Source organism: Rhinatrema bivittatum, chromosome 3 (genome assembly GCF_901001135.1).
Source record: "Rhinatrema bivittatum chromosome 3, aRhiBiv1.1, whole genome shotgun sequence".
NCBI lineage: Eukaryota > Metazoa > Chordata > Amphibia > Gymnophiona > Rhinatrematidae > Rhinatrema > Rhinatrema bivittatum.
Window position 1 is genome coordinate 32,902,966 of NC_042617.1, and position 21,001 is coordinate 32,923,966.

Here is a 21,001-nt window from a genome sequence, read left to right on the forward strand (position 1 = left end):
ATCCACTGCTGAGTGGTGAACTCTCTCTCACACACACATTTCACAGTCTTTTAAGATGCTTGATGAACGCTGGGCCTGGGGATGCAGGATCCCTCCATTCTCTCTAGCTAACTTCTCCTCTTCCCAGGGATCCTGCATCCCCAGACCCAGTGTTCATCAAGCATCTTAAAAGACTGTGAAATGTGTGTGTGAGAGAGAGTTCACCACTCAGCAGTGGTTCCACCCCTTTACAAATTAAGCCCTGTCTAGACCTTTGTCCCTGCTGATCATCAAGTCCCTCCTCTCCTTGGAAAATCCCCCTCTCCAGAAACTGTCCCTCCTCAAGCCAAGAATCAGATGGCTCCCCGCTGCTTTCCTGGGTGAGAGCAGGCTGGCGTGCACTGTCCACTGTCCTCAGGCTCCTTGGACAGGGGGGGTTGGGGGCCTGGAATTTAAAAGCAGGGTCTACTCTTTGCCTCCTTGGGAGTGAAAGGAAGGAAGGAAGTAATGTCAAACACTCTCCTCACTCACTTTCTTCTCTCTCCCTCCCCTGCTTCACCTTTTCTCTACCCCCTCCAATCACTTCACTCACAGATAGCCCCCCCCAATCTGATAATCTCATAGTCCCTCTGATACCCCCATTCACACCTCAGAGCACCTTTGATCCCCTGACTCATTCTTTCCCCCTCTCCCCCCCACAATCCACAGCCTCTCTAATCTCATCACTCTCTCATTTGCCCTTCCACATCCCCTCACTCGGCCTGTCACCGTCACCAGTGTGGGTCAGTAGCAGCAGCGATTGGAGGGCCTGGGATGAAAACATGCTAAGCAGGAAAGCCAAAACACGCAGGAGTGGTAGAAGTAATGGGGCTGTGGTCCCTCACAGCCTCCTAAATTGTGCTGGAAAATTGCACAAAAATCAAATCTACAGGGGCTTGAGAGAAGCAAGGACTGCCCAATTACCTGCTTGTTCAAGAAATCCGGGGGTAAGAGCTTTCTCGATGTCCCGACGGTAATTTTCTTCTGTTACCAGCTGTGACCAACTGCGACGCGGAGGGCGGGACCCCGGAAGCGGTTCCATAAGACCGGACAGCTTGCGGTGCGCAGCCAGCGCGTGGCTTGGGTTTGCCTGGCTTCGCATTGTCGGATTTTGTTGATTACGCTTGGGAAAGCCTCTCGACTTCACAATCTCCACTTGGGAGAATGAAAACAGACAACTAACTCAGTTAAATACCTTCTTATTTCTTCTGAACTTTATTGTTAAATTATGCCTCACTCGGCCCGGAAACAAAGGGCGAGAGAGAGGTTCACTATTGAAGGTGCTATAGCTAGTGCGGTGTCGGGCCCTATGGATGCCCACATCAGGAGTGCTATAAAACCGGGTGAAATGTCGCAGGAAGGCACTACAAGTCTTCGTGACTTGGAGATCTCTTTTTCCCCGGATGATAGAGCAACCCCTGGGAATCCTGCTCGAGCGAGATCTGAATCAACTGAGGACACCTTGTCGCCTCTAAAAAGAAGTGGTGACTTAGAGGGTGAACTGGGAACAACTGAGGTTCCAGAGGCAGAGTACACTAGAAGGTCGAGTGTACCAGAGGGGAATGTTAGAGAGGAGTTGTTGATCACTCAAGAATCTATTTTAGACTCAATTATTTAAATTCCGGCTTTTTCCTCAGCGAGGAGACTTTTGAGACCCTCTGGATCTAAAAAGGAATAGGTCTTACCATCTAGCTTTACTATACATTTACAGGGGTATTTTAGGCTGAAATATCCACCCTTATCTGTAATTTCCCTTCTATATTGTAAAAAGTTTTTCCTTTTCATTTGCGTGGATTTTATTAAATCCAGATAAATCCAAATCTTTTGGCCATAGAATGTTGATAGCCTATTTCGGAAGAAAGATCTCAATGTGTTATCCCTATCAGTTGAGAAGGCAAACTGTACTAAGAGAGTAGCCCTAGAAGTAATTTCAATTTCATCTTGGGATTTTTGTAGGAGATCAGAAAGATCTATTGACTCTCCTCCAATTACTTTACCTTCCTCATTTCCTGTTTTATTCCCTAAATTCAACTCCTTCTTTTTACTCCCCAGATAATACACTTTTACTATCACTGGCAATATTTTTTCAGGAATTTTTAAAATTTGTAACATATAATTCCTGAACAGTTCTAGTGCGTCTATCTTTTTAATTATGGGAAAATTATTCACCCTCAGATTTAACGATCTTACTGCATTTTCAAGATTTTCCAATCTTTTGCCTATTTCATTTTCATTTTTTATCTGGTGAGTCTGAATCCTCTCAATTTGACATACACGCTTTTCTATTTCATTAATAACTTCCTGTTGTTTTCCTAATTCAGTAGTATTTAATACTAATGAATTTGAGGTCTTAATCACTACTTCAGTTAAGTTATTTATGGAGACATCTATCTTAGCCATATAATTCCATAGGGATTCCATAGTGATATTTGCAGGTTTTTTGGGTATAGTAGCTTGTTTAATAGTAACAGTAATATTTTCTTGATTTCCTAACAACATATTCCCAATTTTAGGTGTACTCGTCTCTATCGGTATGATAACAGAATTATCTGATTTACTTAATTTCAAACTTTCTCCCTTCCCATTCTGTTGAATTTTTTCCAAATTTTTAACCCCTTGTGCAAAGGTTCCCTGATAGTCCAGAACAGTCTCATTCCCCTCGTTAAGAACACCTGGATTTCCAGGGGAAATCCCTATCTCCTTTCCAGGTGGTGGTGGCGTTTCCGGTGCTCCAGGGCTAAGTGATGCCTCTATGGCCAGAGGGGAACCATACCGTTCCACTGGATCCACCTCAACGGCCAGCTCATCTGGATTATGCTGTGAGTCTAACCACTGTAATACAGTCTTTTGGCCCGTTTCTGTTGAAGCCACATCACTGGAAGGCTTAAGCTTCGCCTTCCTTTTAGTATGTGGCATGTTTAAAAGGAAACAAATAAATTTAAACCTATTTCAATTAGGCTTCAAGTTTGTATCAGAGTGTTGCGTATTAAGCTTTGAGGTTCAGCTAATGAAGGCAGTAATAGAGAGAGCAGCTAAACCACTTCTAAGGCAATATTACAAAAGTCTCTGACCTGGTATAATGTCCAGCAAAGTCCCGGCCAAGTCCCGGCAAAGCCTACAGCGTGCGCCCCTTGAGCGCGCGCGGCTTAAGCAGCGCACCGGCGTCGACTGCGCGCCGCAGCATGATGACCTTTTGTAGGAACTTCCGGGTCCCGCCTGCAGTGGACACGCCGGGTAGGCAAATCAGAATCCCAGGTGCAAATCAGCGTTGGGGGCAGCCGAGACACCCCCAGAGTCCGTTCAGGTAATGTAAGCTGTTCTTTTCTCTCTGCTTCAATGAAACCAGGCAGAGGCAAGGCTTTTATGGGAACTTCCGGGTCCCGCCTGCAGTGGACACGCCGGGTAGGCAAATCAGAATCCCAGGTGCAAATCAGCGTCGGGGGCAGCCGAGACACCCCCGGAGTCCGTTCAGGTAATGTAAGCTGTTCTTTTCTCTCTGCCTCAATGAAACCAGGCAGAGGCAAGGCTTTTATGGGAACTTCCGGGTCCCGCCTGCAGTGGACACGCCGGGTAGGCAAATCAGAATCCCAGGTGCAAATCAGCGTCGGGGGCAGCCGAGACACCCCCGGAGTCCGTTCAGGTAATGTAAGCTGTTCTTTTCTCTCTGCCTCCTCAAGAATCTATTTTAAGTGAGGAAGAGTCAGAAATAATACCAATTGTAAGACCACAAATTTTTTCATTAGAAGTTATACGGGAAACATTAGTTGTGTTAAATAAAAATTTTGCAATTGCAATTGCAATTAAAACCCATAGTTAAAAATATAGAAAAAAAAATGGACCTTAAAGTTAATAAGATAATTTGTGATGATAAAATGAGGGATCGGGCTATTGAGAGAAATTCTGAAGAATTGAAAAAGTTAAGTAATCAGAATGAATTAATAATGATAGAAAATCAGTTTCTGATTAGAAAAATGGAAAATTTGGAAAAATCAATCTAGAAGTAGAAATCTAAGATTGGTAAATTTTCCTAAAGCTTCTAATTTCTCAGCAAAAGAAATGTGGAATAAGTTTGCATTAGAATTTCTTAAAATCCCACAACAAGCTTTACGTCCTTTAACTCAAGTATATTATATTCCTTCAGGGAAAATAACATCTGAAAAAGAGCAACCTTATCAAGCTTTAATGCCACTAAATGTAACTGAAATTCTAGAATCCACTAGTTTAGAAGAGGCCCAACCAGCCACAATGGTAATTTCTTTTTTTTTACTAAACTCAGATAAAGAGTGGGTTCAAAAATTATTTTTTAGGAATATAAAGGAGAAGTTTTACCAAAAGGAAGTAAGAATGTTTCCAGATGTCACCAAAGAAACTCAAAGGAGGAGAAAAAGAGTTCCTCTTATTAAAGCTAAAATTATTACAGATGGGTGCTTTGTACAAACAAATCTCCATGTAAATGTTCTATTGTTTATCAAAGTGTTAAGGTTTGTTTCTTTCAATCTTCTCATTTGAAAAAAATTTATAATAGATAAACAAAGTGAGCAAAATGTGAAACAACACTCCCTCAGTAAAATAACAAATGGCTCGATAAAGTTGTAAGTTGGCCTACCTAGTTAAATCGTCTTATTTCCTAGTGGGGGGTTTTTTTTCCCTTGGATATAATGCCTTTGTAATATTCCTATTTATATTCTCCCAATTGTTGAGGACTTAGAAGATGGTACATGAAATATTTACTTGTATGTTAAAATTTATTTTATGATCTTGTTTATGTAAGTAATGGCCAGATTTTGTTATCAAGAAATTCTTGATTGTAAACTGAAAATTTGAGAAATAAAAAAAAAACAAAACCAAATCTACAGGGCTGCCCATGTCTCAGTGTAAGCAGCTTCAACACTCTGTTCTTCTCTGCTTCCTCCAAGGGGCCGGGGACCACCACTTACTAATGTAACTGGCTCTGCTCTGGTTCCCCGGGGTGAGCCAGAATCGATAAACATTGCCAGCTGTGCTCCGCTCCATTTTCTTGGGTCCCAGAAAAAGAGGTAGCAGAACACCATTCGGTTTTGTTCTGCCAGCAAATAGGCCCTCGATGAATTTGAAAGTTGTGAGCAGGAGTGCCATTCATCAAGGCCAGGGCTTGATACCTTGACAACTGGCACTACTGCTCCCAAGTTTAAAAACTTGTGTCTGTCGTTGCAGCATCTGCTTCAGTATCACCCCCTGCCCCTTCTGTTCCCTGCAATACAGAAGTGAGAAGAAGAGGAGTGGGCCTGGTTTAGGAAGCCGCTCTCTTCTCAGAGTGCTCCAACCTCACCCCCTCTCCTTCACTTCCCTGCAGGCTGCCTGGAGGGGAGGGGCTGGGGCTGGAGTAGAACACCCCCTGCTGCTCTGGCTCCTTAAATCGGAAAGGAAGACCTGGCCCTGCAGTGCTGGCTGCTCTCCTACAAATTAATGCCAGGACTAAGGAAAGAAACCTGGTTATTCCTTTCTTGCAGCAAATGGGGGAATTCCCAAAGTCTATTTCTTCAAAATCTTAAGAATGTTCTTATCAAAAAAAAAATAAATTAAAAGTATTGGGGAGGGTAGAAATGGTAAGACTTATTCCCCATCACAGGAGGATTTGGCCTCCAGTTTTTGTTAGAGAAAATGTTCTCCAAAATAAGATTCAATTGCAGCCCTGTAAGCAATATGATGGAAAAATATTAATTCCAAGGGTCGGCCTCTATCGTTACTACAAGTTTAGCAAAGGATTGTGGTCGAAGTGTACTGTGTGCTATTTGCAAGCTTTTAGTATTCTTAAGTTACAGTTCTTTAAAGAAGAAAAAATGTCTCTGCATAGCCTAAATTCCTACCCAAAAGCAGATTCAATTACTGTGCTTACAGCTTTAGACAAATTCTTGTTGACCTTAATAGAACGAGGTTAACCTTACAACACAGCATTTTCTTTTTAAGTAATTCAAGATGACTCAGTGCAGCACTCAATCCACCTACATGATCTCATACCTCATTTGTGTAGGTTTTTCTTGAAATCTTCCTATCAAAAGAGTGTCTCATAAATTTAAAACACAACGCCAGCAGCAATCACAAGCACCAAGAGCGAGAAGTCATCTGTTTCAGCCTCGCTCCTCCCAGCCCTGCCAAATTCAAGCTCTGCCACATGGCTTGAAAGATGCAAACTAAAACAGTTACTCGGTGTTCCTTGAAGAGAGCAGCTCAGTCGCCCACATGGGCGATATCAGCAGAGAGTGCCGACCACAAAACCATTTCAGAACTTCTTAGGGCACTTCCCACATGCCTACAGCTGAGGAGTGCGCCACGATTGTGGAATTAAGAACAGAAGGATGGAGGGCTTGCGGGGGCCTGGTGGGTAATTCCTGGCTTCAGAGAACACCTGAGCAAATTCCCTTTCAAATCAAGCAATTCAACACAGTCACACCGATACAACTCTCTACTTAAGATTTGTCTTAAACAAGGAAAAAACAACTTCTCCCACAGGGGAGGACAACTATTTTCAGCATGTTAGAATTTCTTTTTCTTTAATTTTTATTCAGCACCATTGTTAGGCTCACAAATAAGCCAGCTCCAGAAAAAAACAAAACAAAACCCACACATGCTAACAAATTTACAAAATTAAGACAAAGGAAAAATATGTATACAGATTAGACCCCCAATATAAAGTAGGGGAGGAGAAGAAAATGAGATTATTAAAGCACAACACATAGAAAAAAAAAAATAGGACTTCCTTTTCTTTTTTCAAACAGGAAGACAAACTTAGAACACAGAAATAGGGCCAAGCAGGGCTGGAATTCAGCTGTAACCCTGAAAAGGTCCCTGAAGAATGAATGGAGTACCCAAACCAGATGTCACACCAGAAGTTTGTATCTAAACAATAACAGAATGGGAAGAGGTGGATTGAACCCCACATTGCAGCCTGCAAATCTCTTCTAGACCAGTTGACCTCAGATGGGCCTTTGATGCAGCTATGGCCCTGACTTTTTAGACCTTAGGCATAAATGAAAGATTATAGAATCTGCTATCCAACGGGCTAGTGTTCTCATCGTGACAGCACTTTCAGGTTGGTTGGAGTAAAAGGAAGGAGCTAGAAGAGCCTTCTGAAGCCTTTAGTCTGCTCCAGACAGAAGGCAACATCTGTTTTGCAATCTGCAGCATGAAAGGCTTGTTCATCTTTGTTGGCATGCGTTCTTGGGGAAAAATGTTGGAAGAACAAGTGACGGATAAAGGTGGAGATCAGTCACAACCCAAGTAGAAACTGAGGACTCGTGTGTAGCACTACTCTGTTGTGATGAAACTTAAGAGGTCGATAACTTTTTTAGGGGCTGACACTCCCTACCTCTGTGAACTGAAGTTACTGCCACCAAGGAAGCAACCTTCCAGATCAGGTATGTTAATTTACAAGAGTTCAAAGGCTCAGCTGCATCCAGGTCACATGACAGGAGGCTTAATACAAGGCTTTACTCAATTAAGTTCTACATGAATCATACAACTAAGGGGTATACAGATCTCAGTCTTCCTTCTACATTCAATTCAATCATTTATAAACCACTTTTTCTTTTTGTTTTTTTTTTTGGGGGGGGGGGGGATTAGACCATATTAAATGATGGTATGTGCCAATGGCATTGCAGCATATCCTTCAGCGATAATTTTGAGTCTAGACTTAAAAATATGCAGAAGAGGCTCTTCACATAGCTTTTAAAGTCATTTATAAGCTTCTACAGCTTGCTAGTTTGAGAGAAATGCAATTTAAGTTGTTTAACTAGGGAAAGGGGAGCCAAGCTGAAATTGTGGGAATCCAGGAATGGTTTCAAATGTAAAACTCATCTAGGGTCATTATGTCACATGTTCACGGTCTTAGGCCGCAACAGTCTGGGGGCCACATATGGGATTGCGTGGAAAGATTAGTGGGGTAGAGCAAGCCCATGGGAGGGGAAGATGATTCATTTGCATTGGTTTGAACAAGCTTTGAGTCTTCCAGCGAGAGACCCCAAATTGCTTACTATTCTGTTCACCATTGCCTTGAAGGTCATCTTCTCCCATTGGAACAGAGGAACCACCCATGTTTGCAGAATGGCAAGCTGAAATGCTAGAGAAACTACAATTCCAAGATTCGCAGGGTCATAGGTCAATATTATACCAGAGGAAGCATTTTCTTTAGTGGGAAAGGTTGGCAAAATTAATGAACGTGTGAGATGTATTATTGTCTAGGTCAGGATTTGTAGGAATGATTGAATGAGGTGTGAATGAAGTGTGGATAGGGTAAATTGTGTGTGGTGGGGGGGGGAAATGTTAACACAGGCAACAAATGTTTGTTCATATTTTGATTCCACACTAATACTGTATCTTACTACTTCTTCAAATGTGGATGGTGGGGTTTGTATATTCATGCTTCTTGTGTTAATAAATATATTTAAAAACAAATATGCAGAAGGTATTCAAACTGTGTTGGACAGGGGGAAAAAAAAAATAATAAAAGATTAGTGCAGGGTTGGCTAACTCCAGTCGTCAAGAGCTGCAAAAGGCCTGGTTTTCAGAATATTCACAATGAATATGAATGAGATAGATTTGCATATTCTTTGTGGACATGGATGGCAGGCGGGTTTCTGGAGGACCAAACTCCTGCTGTCCTTAGGAAACACCTGTTAAGAGAAAAGCAACTCTGCTTCCTCTGAGGACAAGCAGGATGGTAGTTTTCACACATGGGTAAATCCCTAGCTACAGGCTGCTCCCCAACACAAAAGGGGACCAAGAGACACCTAACCAAATGCCAATGGGCACAACAATTGTGCTGTTGGTAACAGAGGGAGGAGACAGCCTGAACCCAAAACAACGGACCCTAGGCGGGTAGAGTTGGGTTCTACACCTCAAACAGATTCCGAAAGGCAGACTGGCTGAACCTGTCACATCTGCCATCCTTAGCCAAACAATAGTGAAATGTGAACACCACATCTCTGCCTTGCAGATCTCCTCCACGGGAACTGCTCGCATGTGGGCCACTGATGCTGCCATGAGGCTACAGAATTAGCCTTGACATGACCCCCAAGATGCAGGCCCGGCTGGGCATACCAGAAAGATGCAATCTGCTAGCCAACTGGATGGTGTCTGGCAACAACAATGCCCAACCTATTCCCAAAGAAATAAAAAGTTGTGTGGACTATCTATGGCAGGGGTGGGCAAGTCCAGTCCTTGAGGGCTGCAAACCAGTCGGGTTTTCAGGATATCCTTAAGGAATATGCATGAGAGAGACCTGCATACACACTGCCTCAGTTATATACAAATCTATTTCATGCATATTCATTAGGGGTATCCTGAAAACCCGACTGGTTTGCAGCCCTCGAGGATCGGACTTGCCCACCCCTGATCTATGGGCTTCTGTCCACTCCAGATAGAAGGCTAAGGCTTGCTTGAAGTCCAAACCGTGCACTTCTTGTTCGCTTTGGTGCAAATGGGGCCTGGGAAAGAATGTTGGCAGGACAATGGCCTGGTTAAGAATTAAGTCCATCACCACCTTAAGCAGGAACCACCCTGTCAGGATAAAAAAAAGTGTAAGGTGAGTAAGTCACTAAGGCCTTGAGCTCACCGACTCTGATGCTGAGGTGACTTCCACCAAAAATATGACCATCCAGGTCAGGTACTTCAGGTCACAGGTGCACAGCAGCTCAAAAGGAGCTATCAGCTGAACTAACAGCATGGTGAGGTCCCAAGACACAGCGGGAGGCCTTAGGGGCAGCTTCAATTTAAGCAGGCCCCACATGAATCATACAATTGTAGACGGTACAGAGATGGGCATGCTATCTACACCATGGTAGTATGCACCAATTGCACTGAGATGAACGCTAACGGCGTTGGTTTTTAAGCGAGCTTCCACTACGCGTAGAAAGTAATCAAGCAGTTTTTGTGTGGGGAGAACAGATCTAGGCCCTTCTGCTCACACCATATAGAAAACCTCCTCCACTTCAGTCCATTGGCCTTTCTAGTGGAAGGCTTTCTAGGACCTGAGACATATCTTCTGAGAGATCAAGTGGTTGCAGAATTAAACTCTCAACATCCAGGCTGTGAGCAAGAGGGCCTAGAGCTTGGAATGTCACAACCTGCCTCACTCTTGCATGATGAGATCTGAGGAAGGCCCCAGACTGTTTGGTCTTCAGATGGACAACTCCCAGAGGTGTGGAAAACAGACCTGTCTCGGCTAGAAAGTGGCTATGACCATCACAGTCCCCTTGTCCTCACAAAGCTTCAAGAGAGTCTGCACCAGACACTAAGGCTGAGATTCTAATGGCAAAGAAAAAAAGGCTTGGCTTGAGGTGTCAGGCTCTAGTTGGAGTCAGGGAATTTGTACTTTGCATAATATATTTCATGTAGGTTGCAGGCTCCATTTCTGTCTAAACTTGCAGAGGGTTCAGCATGTGTAAGGTAATTACCAGTGACCCTAAACAAGTATGTGCATCATTGAACTGAAGGCCTGCAGCCATGTACACAGCTTGAACCAGAATGAAGGCCTAAGCAGCACAAAATATGGAGTCTTCAGGCTCATGATGATCTTGGCCACTGCATAAGGGACTGTGATTTGCACATAGAAGAAACCAATTGTTCTCCCATCTCAGACATCTATCTGCACCTTACACAATGGTGGGATACAGGGGACACAAGAATTGTCAGCATGTCCTTAGCCAGCCATGAAACCAGTTATGAAATGGGTATTGTTCAGCAACTATCCACTGATGAACTTTAGTACTTGCAGTGAGAACATTCAGATGCCATCATTTACATCACACCAATCCTTTCTCTATAGCTGGTGGCGACATCCAATCAAGATCAACACTGAATCCTATGGAACGGAATGAGGTTCCAAACAGAGGAAAGGACTCTGAACATTTTCTAAGAAATCCTTAGACTGACTGTTGCAGTTTACTACACCTGTGAACTTGCAAGTATAAGACTTAAGTTCCGTGCTCAGTAGATCCTGCTCCATAACCTGGACATAGGTGTCTTGCCACCTTAGCCCTTGAAAGAGCTTTGGTTAAAGCCAAGAACTTCTTACATAGTATTAGCAGCAGAAAAGACCAATGGTCCATCAAGTCTCCCTAGCACACTACCCATGGCAGCAATTGCCACTCAGTATAAATTACACCCATGTGTCTGTTAAGGGCAGTAACTGTTGCTCCATGCTGGTTACCCTCATGCCTTATGTTAAGGATAGCAATATTTACAAGCAAAACCAAGCAAACTTTCACACCCATAACAAAAATTACTGCAACATATTTACATGGTGAACAACCTTCCTGATTATTCAGACTACGCTTCTTGAAAGTTCTTTGCTTTTGGACTTGACCATAGAAGCTTTATCTCCAATGTCAGCGTATTAGTACCCAACTTAGTAAAAGCTGGGGCCCAGCTTTGGCCGTCTTCAGAATTGAATACCATTTTTTCACCACTCCACACACACCCCCCCCCCCCCGATCAAAGCAGAGAGCGATGTTAGAGTTGTGTCAAATTCTTCACGGGTAATTGGTTAAGGGTATTAACTGCCACTCCATGCGGTAACCTGCATACACCCTTTCCTTCATCATCCTCCTTAACCTTTTTGGGATTCAGAGTGTTTATCCCATGTGGTTTTGAGTTTTAGTGTTTATCCTCACCCCCTCTTCCGGAAGGGCATTCCACCATCCACCACCCTCTGTTACCCTGTTCTTGCCTGGATACAGCACAGAGACGTCGGAGAGACTAAGTATATTAAGAGCCAGCATATGTATTTCCTTTTGTCTTCATTTTTAATATAGTCCTTTTTATATAAACATTATCTATTCTAACAAAAAGAAAGTTATTAATCTTGTTTTTCCCCATTTCTCTCTCTCTTTGAATTCTGACGACTGCTTGCAGAAGTCCTAGTTTCCTCTGTCTAGCAGACGTTTCACTTCTGTAGTCTGTTTTCTGCTCTGTGTGATAAAGGAGGCGGGAAAGTACAATTTTCTTAAGGCAGATGGTGGGTTAGATATAAAGCACAAGCTGAACTGTTAAATTAGTCAAAGTCTGTGAAGATGTCAGTGGTCACCAACTCCTCAGAGATGAACATTTGAAACTGCAAAGACTATGCACAAAAAAACAAACAAACCCAAAACCTATTGGCATTACAAAGTGCTAAATGTGTGACTTTAGGAAAGGAACAGTGTCAAAAAATAGACAGACAGCAGAAGCACGAGCTATCAGAGTGCAAGCAAACACTGCTGAATTGGAAAAAAATTTAAGTTTCGTGTATGAACACTGTTTGTATAATGTCACTGAAAGATTTCCACCGATTTGGAAAGATCCAAGCAACTAGGAGACAGTTACTGGGATAACTCATTCTTGACAGAAACTCACTCGAACTTTTTACTTACCAAGCACTACAATTACACAGCTATACTTAACTGCAGTAACAAGTAAGAGAGGTTCACAGCACTAGTGACAAGACTAACAGCAATACACACACACACACACACACACAAATGCTGCAGTATCCAGGCTAGCAGCCTACATGAAAGAACTTCAGGACATCTGGGAAGAGACAGACAGCTGCTGGCAATTCCCAGTTGTGTTTGTAGATGAGAAATTTGCGATTTGAAAATATTTTCTTGTTTTAAAACAGAGCTGATCCCACATTTAAGAAGGCAGGCACAAGTTTAAGGTAACAGGCTACCAAAAACTACCTTATGTTTTCAGGGATATATTTGATTGGGGGGGGGGGGGTACTAACATAGTACAGTGAATTGTTACTGGCCTGTGACAGGTTTTAAATCAGACTGGGGGGGGAGGGGCACTGAATTTAATCAACATGAAGTGTGATCTATCATGTCTGCTATTATTAAATATATTTTGTTTATTGTTAAGGAAGCTTTGTAATAAATCTGTCTCTCTTATCTTTTACCTGCCTAAAAGTGTGGCTTACATTTGTTGTATTTGGTGGGGAGTAGGGCCTTGAGATAAACAAGATGTTTATCAAGGTAGTCTCACACCAAACCAGAGAAGAGATTTGGGGACAGATTTAAGATAACTAGGACAAGAACCTGGTGAATTATTTACAAGACCTCTGGGTTCTACCTTTGTTGTCATCTGCCTGCATAGGAGTTGCTGGATTTTCCCCGCACCATGTCAAGACAGGTCCTAGATTTCTTCAGGACAGTGATCCACCAACAGCTAAGGGTGAGATAAAACTGGTTTAATTTACCTTGCAGATGGGTTAATTAGTTTGGCATTGCATAATGGACAAGTGCAAGCTGCTTTAGAAATAAAGCAGGAGTTCTAGTTTTCATAACCATACTTTGCTCGGTCAAGTCTTGGAAGCTTAAAACAAAAGCATAAGATAATGTATACCATATTAAATCTTGTACTTATGCTGCTACAATAAAACTGACTACTTCAGAAAAGTGTAAACTGCTCCCTTCAAAGTTATTGAATTTGTATCATTAGATTATTAGTTAAATTTTTTAAGCACCTGTAGCCATCTTCGTTATAGGTATTGTGTATATTATAAGGTCTTTTTGAACAGTACCCACAGTATTCTTACCAGGAAGAAGTGAAGAGTATGGAGGTACTGCTGGCAATAATGATGAAGAATTGCAAAAGCTATGAGGGGATACACATCAGCCTCAGCACACATCGTGGGAGAACTGGGAAGTAGTGTAGTAATAGGAAGCAGGAGAACAGCACTATAGCAGAATGGGCTCCAGGTACTACAATCAGCACCTCTGGTTTCCTGCAGATTTTTTTTTTAATTCAGCAGGAAGCATTAGCAAATGCTGTGGCAGAGTTTTTAAAATTCTGTGGCATGGATATGGCAAGTTTTCATAATTTTACATAAAAAGTAGTTTTATTGAAAACATGTTTTTAAACAATAAAAATCAACTTTATGGTTTAAGTATTTAAAAAGTTACATTTGTAACTTATGTACTTTAACTGTGAAATGTCACTTTTGTTTTGAATTGGAAGAGTGCCCTCATTTTTGACAAGAAGCAGGTGGCACCTTATAGGCTAAAACAGTTTCCCCAACTGCTGTGCCCTGAGCTTTGTTTGTTTTCCCAACAGCTGGCCTGCAGGCACTGCTCCTGCCAGCAGGGGGAGTCAGAGCAGCATGGATCTGTGGCTGGTTTTCCCCACTGCAGTTGAAAAGGGCAAGGTGAACGCTGTAGGCACACAAGTCATGCTGGCCCCATGCAGTTCTGAATACTAGGGATGGGCATCGGTTTTTTGATGGATGAATATCGTACAATATTTTCTAATCCATCATGCAGCGGGGGTCCCTGAAAATGATAAGAAAACCACATGAAAATTATGTGGGGTTTTCCTATAGTTTGGGGGGGGGGGAGAGGAGAGAACGGGCACACTGGAACCCCCCCCCCAACCCTATAGATCTAATTATTTAGGATCCCCCACCCTCCTGACCCCCCCCCCTAAAGTTTGCCTAAAGTCCCTGGTGGTGGTGGTGCAGCAGGGGTCCTGGGAGCGATCCTATGACAGGAGCAATTCTCCTACCAAAGTGCTGACCGTCATGCACAAAGCCTTCCATAAACTTGCTCCAATCGATCTCTCTTTCCAGATTCGCCCTAATTCCTCCACAAGACCTAAGAGAAGAGCTTACCAAGGTTCTCTCTTCATCCCTGAAGTTAAAACCTCTCTAAGGAACAGGGCCTTTTCTTCCGCAGGTCCTATTCAATGGAACATTCTCCCACCAGACCTCAGACAGGACCCCTGCCCAATCTCATTCAAGAAAAAACTAAAAACCTGGCTATTCAACCTAGCTTTTCCAGAAACAGCATTTTAGTTAACACGTTCTCTCCTCTTTTCGCTACATATCTCTGTTCTTTCCTCACCTCAAGATAGGCTTGTTTTATTTCTGCTTTCATATTTTACTTTTCTTTTTTCTCTAATTCATTTCCCTTGAAGAGCCCTCCTATTACCCCTTGGTATTATTCTGCTTTTCTCCTCCCTTTTTTCTCCTATCTTTTTCACTTCATATCTTCTGCTTCAACCTAATAGTATCTAAGACCAATTTAATGGAATCAATTGCTTATTGTGACTGTATTGTTTCATAATTCAATTTGTTGTTCCAGGTTCTTTCAAGGTTAATGTTCAAGGTTCAATGTATAGCCTACAGGCAAGTTTTACGTTCTTTGTAAACCGGTTTGATTTGTATCTAATGCAGGAAGATCGGTATATAAAAACCAAAAATAAATAAAAAATAAATAAATACCATGTGACAGGGGCCGGCCAATGGCACTGATTGCCCTTACCATGTGACAGGGGCTAAGGGCTACCAGCACCATTTTGTTTACTGGCAGCCGACAGAGGGAGATCACTCTCAGGACCCCCGCTGGATCACCAGGGACTTTAGGCAAGTTTTCTTTTTTTTTGGGGGGGGGGGGGGTGTCAGGAATTGTAAATAATTAGATCTAAAAAGAGTCAGGGTGGGTTTTTTTTTTCCAGCTCGCGATAGCCGGAAAAAAAAACCAAACCATCTAGACCGTGGGAAATGAAATTTCCCACGGGTCCACGATACCAGAACAGATTCTGGCATCCGATTCACATCTCTACTGAACACAGAAGGAAACAGGCAAAGAAAGCAGCAGCAGCACAAGCTGCTGGCAGAGGCAGCTGGGGGTGGAACGGAAGAGAAAGAGAAGATACGGATGCCAAGGCGAGTAGGAAAGGGAAGGTGACGTGAGAGGGTAGGAGCTTGGAGATTATAATCGGGGGAGGGGGTAGGAAAGGCGACAGTGATGGTGATGCCAGGAGGGTGCAGAGAAAGCACAGGGGGGGGGGGGGAAGGTGATTCCAGCAGGGGTAGAGGGAGAGAAAAGGAAAGGTGGTGATGCAAAGGTTAGAGAAAAGGGAAGAGAAGATGTTAATGCCAGGGGCTAAAGAGAAAGGGAAGAGAGGCGATGCAGAAGGTAATAGGGCAGAAGGAGGATGACGAGAAGAGAAAGGGATGGCAGCAAAGGTGGAGAGAAGATGAGGGATTGCAATGAAGAAATGAGGAGGAAAGATGGTGATGCCAGGGGGTGGGAGATAAGGGAAGAGGGGAAAGAGGTAAAGATGCAGGGGGCAGAGAATGGAGAAAAGACTAAGATGCCAGGGGTTGAGGGAGGGAAGGTGTCTGTGCGCCATGCTGAAGTGAGCCAGAAAACACAGCGCAAGCCCATCCAATCTTGCAACCAGAAGAGGACGGATCCGTATAAAACGATTCTTTGGGCACTCGTACTGTGCTAAAGAGAGAATCATTTTTACGGATGCGTCTTCTTCTGGTTGCCACAGTGCTGAAGTGAGCTCAATGCCAGGTGCGTCATGACACAAAAAACTAACCAATGTATGGAGGGATCTGATGAAGTGGACTCTGCCTCAATAAATTGCTCTAGAAAAGATGCCACCTGCCTCTTGTCATGTTTGCTACACCAGACTAGCACAGCTTTCCCTCGGAAGAGCGGTGTCCTTTTTACATCTGCCTGAGAAAGTCCTTTCTGGCTTTTCGAACAAGCTTACGTATCAGCTATGTCTCATGCTGTTAATCACAGAGAAAGACGCGTGCACACACACATTAGAAACATGGTAACCGGAAGTACATTGAAAAAAAGCAGAGTATTAGATTTAAAAAAAAAAAAAAAAGTTGAATTAGTACAAGTCAAAGCTTGTCAGTAGTAGCATCAGTCATCACAGCTTCTGTGAATTGAAAGTAATGCCCTCTCTGCCAACTGTGGGACAGGAGCAGTTGAAGACTTTCAAAATAGCTAGCTCCAGGTCTTTTAAAGGTGTTTATGACTGGCATGTATGCAGGCGTAGGAACCTTTAGATAAAAATGAAATGCTGCTATAGGTGCATCTCCCCAGCCAGGAATTTTAGCACGATCAGCTTTGGTTTGATACAGATTTATCTTTGAAGGATCAAATGCTTTGAGACAGCTTTGTCTGGCCACTCCAACGTCACCTCTTACCCCTGTCCCAATAACTTCACTCCAGCGTGTAAGGGGAAGAAGAGAAGAAGGTTCCTTGCAGGTTGTTTGGAAGGGGAGGGACTGGGGCAGGAGCAGAGCGCTGAAACTGAAGGCAGGATCTTCAGCTTTGTTCAACAGACTGAATTAAGAGACATTAAAGCTTTCAAGAATGCCAGTGCTGTGGCAGAGTGTAAAATAATATGCAGCAACAGCTAAATTATGCTGTTCCCCCCTCCCATTACACAAGCACTGGAGGCTAGAGGCCCCTGCACCACAGCTGTCTAAACTTGAAAATGGTTAAGGGTGTCGTATTTTATAATTAAAAAAAAACCCCAACTCGTTTTCCCAAGCAGCACATTTGGACAGATAACGGTACCCAGAGGCCACCAACATATTATTCAAAATAAATGTGAACTAGAATATTTACAGAACATAACATAAGCATTAAGAAACAAGTAAATAAGGTCCACATCGAATTTTGCATCTTACTTTTATTTATTTGACCACTAGAGGTCACAATAAGAATGGAAGTAGAGGTCACAGTCTTTAAAGTCAGATGTTATAATGAGTTTAATTGATTTACAAACTTTAGTAACTCCCATAATTATGACAGGAGTTGTCAACTGTAGTGCTCTAGTGCACCACGTCAGCCTGGTTTTCAGGATATCCACAATGAATTTGCACGAGAGAGAGATTTGCATGCACTGCCTCATATGCAAATTCATTGTGGATATCCTGAAAACCTGTCCTGTTTGTGACTCTCAAGGACCAGCGTTGGCCATCCCTGACTTAGGTGCACTGCACAGATTTCTCTGCCTTAAGATATGGCCTTGGATCAGTCAATCATCCAAGTAAGACAGGGGTAGGCAATGCTGGTCCTTCAGGGCCACTAACAGATCTGCTTTTCAGGACATCCACAATGAATATGCAGGAGATAGATTTGCTCTGCTTCCCTTCTATGCACATCTCATGCCTCAGATAGATTTATATGTATTGCAGCCACTCTCTCATACATATTCAGTGTAGATATTCTGAAAATCTGACTGGCTAGCCGGGTCGAGAACCTCCTGCTCTAGATAGTTCCTGCGAGTTGGCTAGAACTATTTAGAGCAGGAGTTCTCAACCCCCAGTCCTTGGGACCCACCTAGCCAGTCAGATTTTCAGAATATCCGCAATGAATATGTATGAGAGATTTGCATAGATCTTTATGGATTTCAGCCATAACTCATGCATGAGATATGTGCATACAAATCTCTTTCCTGTATATTCATTGTGGAGATCCAGAAAACCAGAGCAGTTTGTGGCTGAAGGACCAGAACTGACAACTTCTGGACTATGCTCACTGCATTTCAAAGAAGCCTACACCTTCAGATAGTTACATCCAAGTCATCAAGGTGTCTGCTCTTGTGACAGTCTCCTTTGTTCAGAAGGCATATCAAAGTGCCCAGCATAATCATCTTGAACAGAGGTAGGCAACTCAGATCCTGGAGTGCCACAAACAGGTCTGGTTTTTAGAATATCCTAAATGAATATGCAAGAGATTTACATACAATGGAAGCATTGCCTGCAAATATACCATACCTCATATCTATTCATTGTGGATAGACTTCAAACCAGACCTATTTATAGCACTTCAGGAACACAGTTGCTTACCCCTCATTGAGCTTTTATTTCATAATGTTTATTTAAAGCCTTAAATCTAGGAAGGGACATAATCCTCCCATTTTCCTTTCAAGCAGGAAATACCCAAAATAAAAACCCCAACTTCATTCCTATGATGGAACAGGTTCAATTGTCTTGATCTACAAGAGGGAGGCGACTTCCAACATGAAAACTGCCTGATGTTTGTCAGCATGCCATGTTCTTTTGGGTGGGCAGTTTGGAGGGTATTCCAATAGACAGAAGCTTTATCATGCTGAAATCTGAAGAACATAAGAAAATGCCATACTGGGTCAGACCAAGGGTGCATCAAGCCCAGCATCCTGTTTCCAACAGTGGCCAATCCAGGCCATAAGAACCTGGCAAGTACCCAAAAACTAAGCCTATTCCATGTAACATTGCTAATGTCAGTGGCTATTCTCTAAGTGAACTCAATAGCAGGTAATGGACTTCTCCAAGAACTTATCCAATCCTTTTTTAAACACAGCTATACTAACTGCACTAACCACATCCTCTGGCAACAAATTCCAGAGTTTAATTGTGCGTTGAGTAAAAAAGAACTTTCTCCGATTAATTTTAAATGTGCCCCATGCTAACTTCATGAAGGGCCCCCTAGTCTATTATCCGAAAGAGTAAATAACAGATTCACATCTACCTGTTCTAGACCTCTCATGATTTTAAACATCTCCATCATATCCCCCCTCAGCTGTCTCTTCTCCAAGCTGAAAAGTCCTAACCTCTTTAGTCTTTCCTCATAGAGGAGCTGTTCCATTCCCCTTATTTTGGTCGCCCTTCACTGTACCTTCTCCATCGCAGTTATATCTTTTTTGAGTTGTGGCGACCAGAATTGTACACAGTATTCAAGGTGTGGTCTCACCATGGAGCCATACAGAGGCATTATGACATTTTCCGTTTTATTCACCATTCCCTTTCTAATAATTCCCAACATTCTGTTTGCTTTTTTGACTGCCGCAGCACACTGAACCGACGATTTCAATGTGTTATCCACTATGACACCTAGATCTCTTTCTTGGGTTGTAGCACCTAATATGGAACCCAACATTGTGTAACTATAGCATGGGTTATTTTTCCCTATATGCATCACCTTGCACTTATCCACATTAAATTTCATCTGCCATTTGGATGCCCAATTTTCCAGTCTCACAAGGTCTTCCTGCAATTTATCACAATCTGCTTGTGATTTAACTACTCTGAAAAATTGTGTCATCTGCAAATTTGATTCTCTCACTCTTATTTCTTTCCAGATCATTTATAAATATATTGAAAAGTAAAGGTCCCAATACAGATCCCCGAGGCACTCCACTGTCCACTCCGAAAATTGCCCATTTAATTCTACTCTCTGTTTCCTGTCTTTTAGCCAGTTTGCAATCCATGAAAGGACATCGCCACCTATCCCATGACTTTTTACTTTTCCTAGAAGCCTCTCATGAGGAACTTTGTCAAACGCCTTCTGAAAATCCAAGTATACTATATCTACCAGTTCACCTTTATCCACATGTTTAACTCCTTCAAGAAAGTGAAGCAGATTTGTGAGGCAAGACTTGCCCTGGGTAAAGCCATGCTGACTTTGTTCCATTAAACCATGTCTTTCTATATGTTCTGTGATTTTGATGTTTAGAAATACTTTCCACAAAGCAGCAAAACCACAGAAAGCAAGCAAGCTAATGGCTAGGTTTTGTTTCTCCATCCTTTTTTGCTAAAAGAGAAGCAGCCATCATATCCATTGGTCTTGGTGGAAAATGAAGTGAGGCGCACTGTATTGCTGAGGGGACGCTCTGGAATTGTGTGCTGTGATCAGAGCCGTCAGCTATCTCCACCCATGTGTGCAGCTACAGTAAACTGCTAGTCTTCATAAGAGGAAATTTATTTTTTTTTAAATTTGCCAATAATTTAGTGTGTTTTTCTTGGCTTTTTTTTATTATTAACAATCCCCCCATTTGGAAGGCACCCTTCCCTCTATAGCACAATCATGGCAGTATTGGTCCTTTTAAAAACACCAAGTCTGGTCACCAATATTATACAATAGCTAAGGCTCGCTGTCTGTAGGTAGACAGTTACTGGTTTTGTGGTGCTAGTCATAGTATTTTATCCTGTGGAGCAGAAGTTGTGTCCAGGAATCAAACCCGGGACTCCCATACATCCGTACGAGGTGAGAGTGCCACTGGCACAGCCCTATAAAAGTCTCTGTTGTAAGGGATTGAGGGATGTTTCATTTAATGTGCCATAGTGTGACAGTGCAAAACAGACTGAAGACTTGTTTTCAACCCTAACTCCACACACATTAAAGCAGCCATACTTCCTGTTCAAGGGAGGTGATATGTTGACTGTCCCATG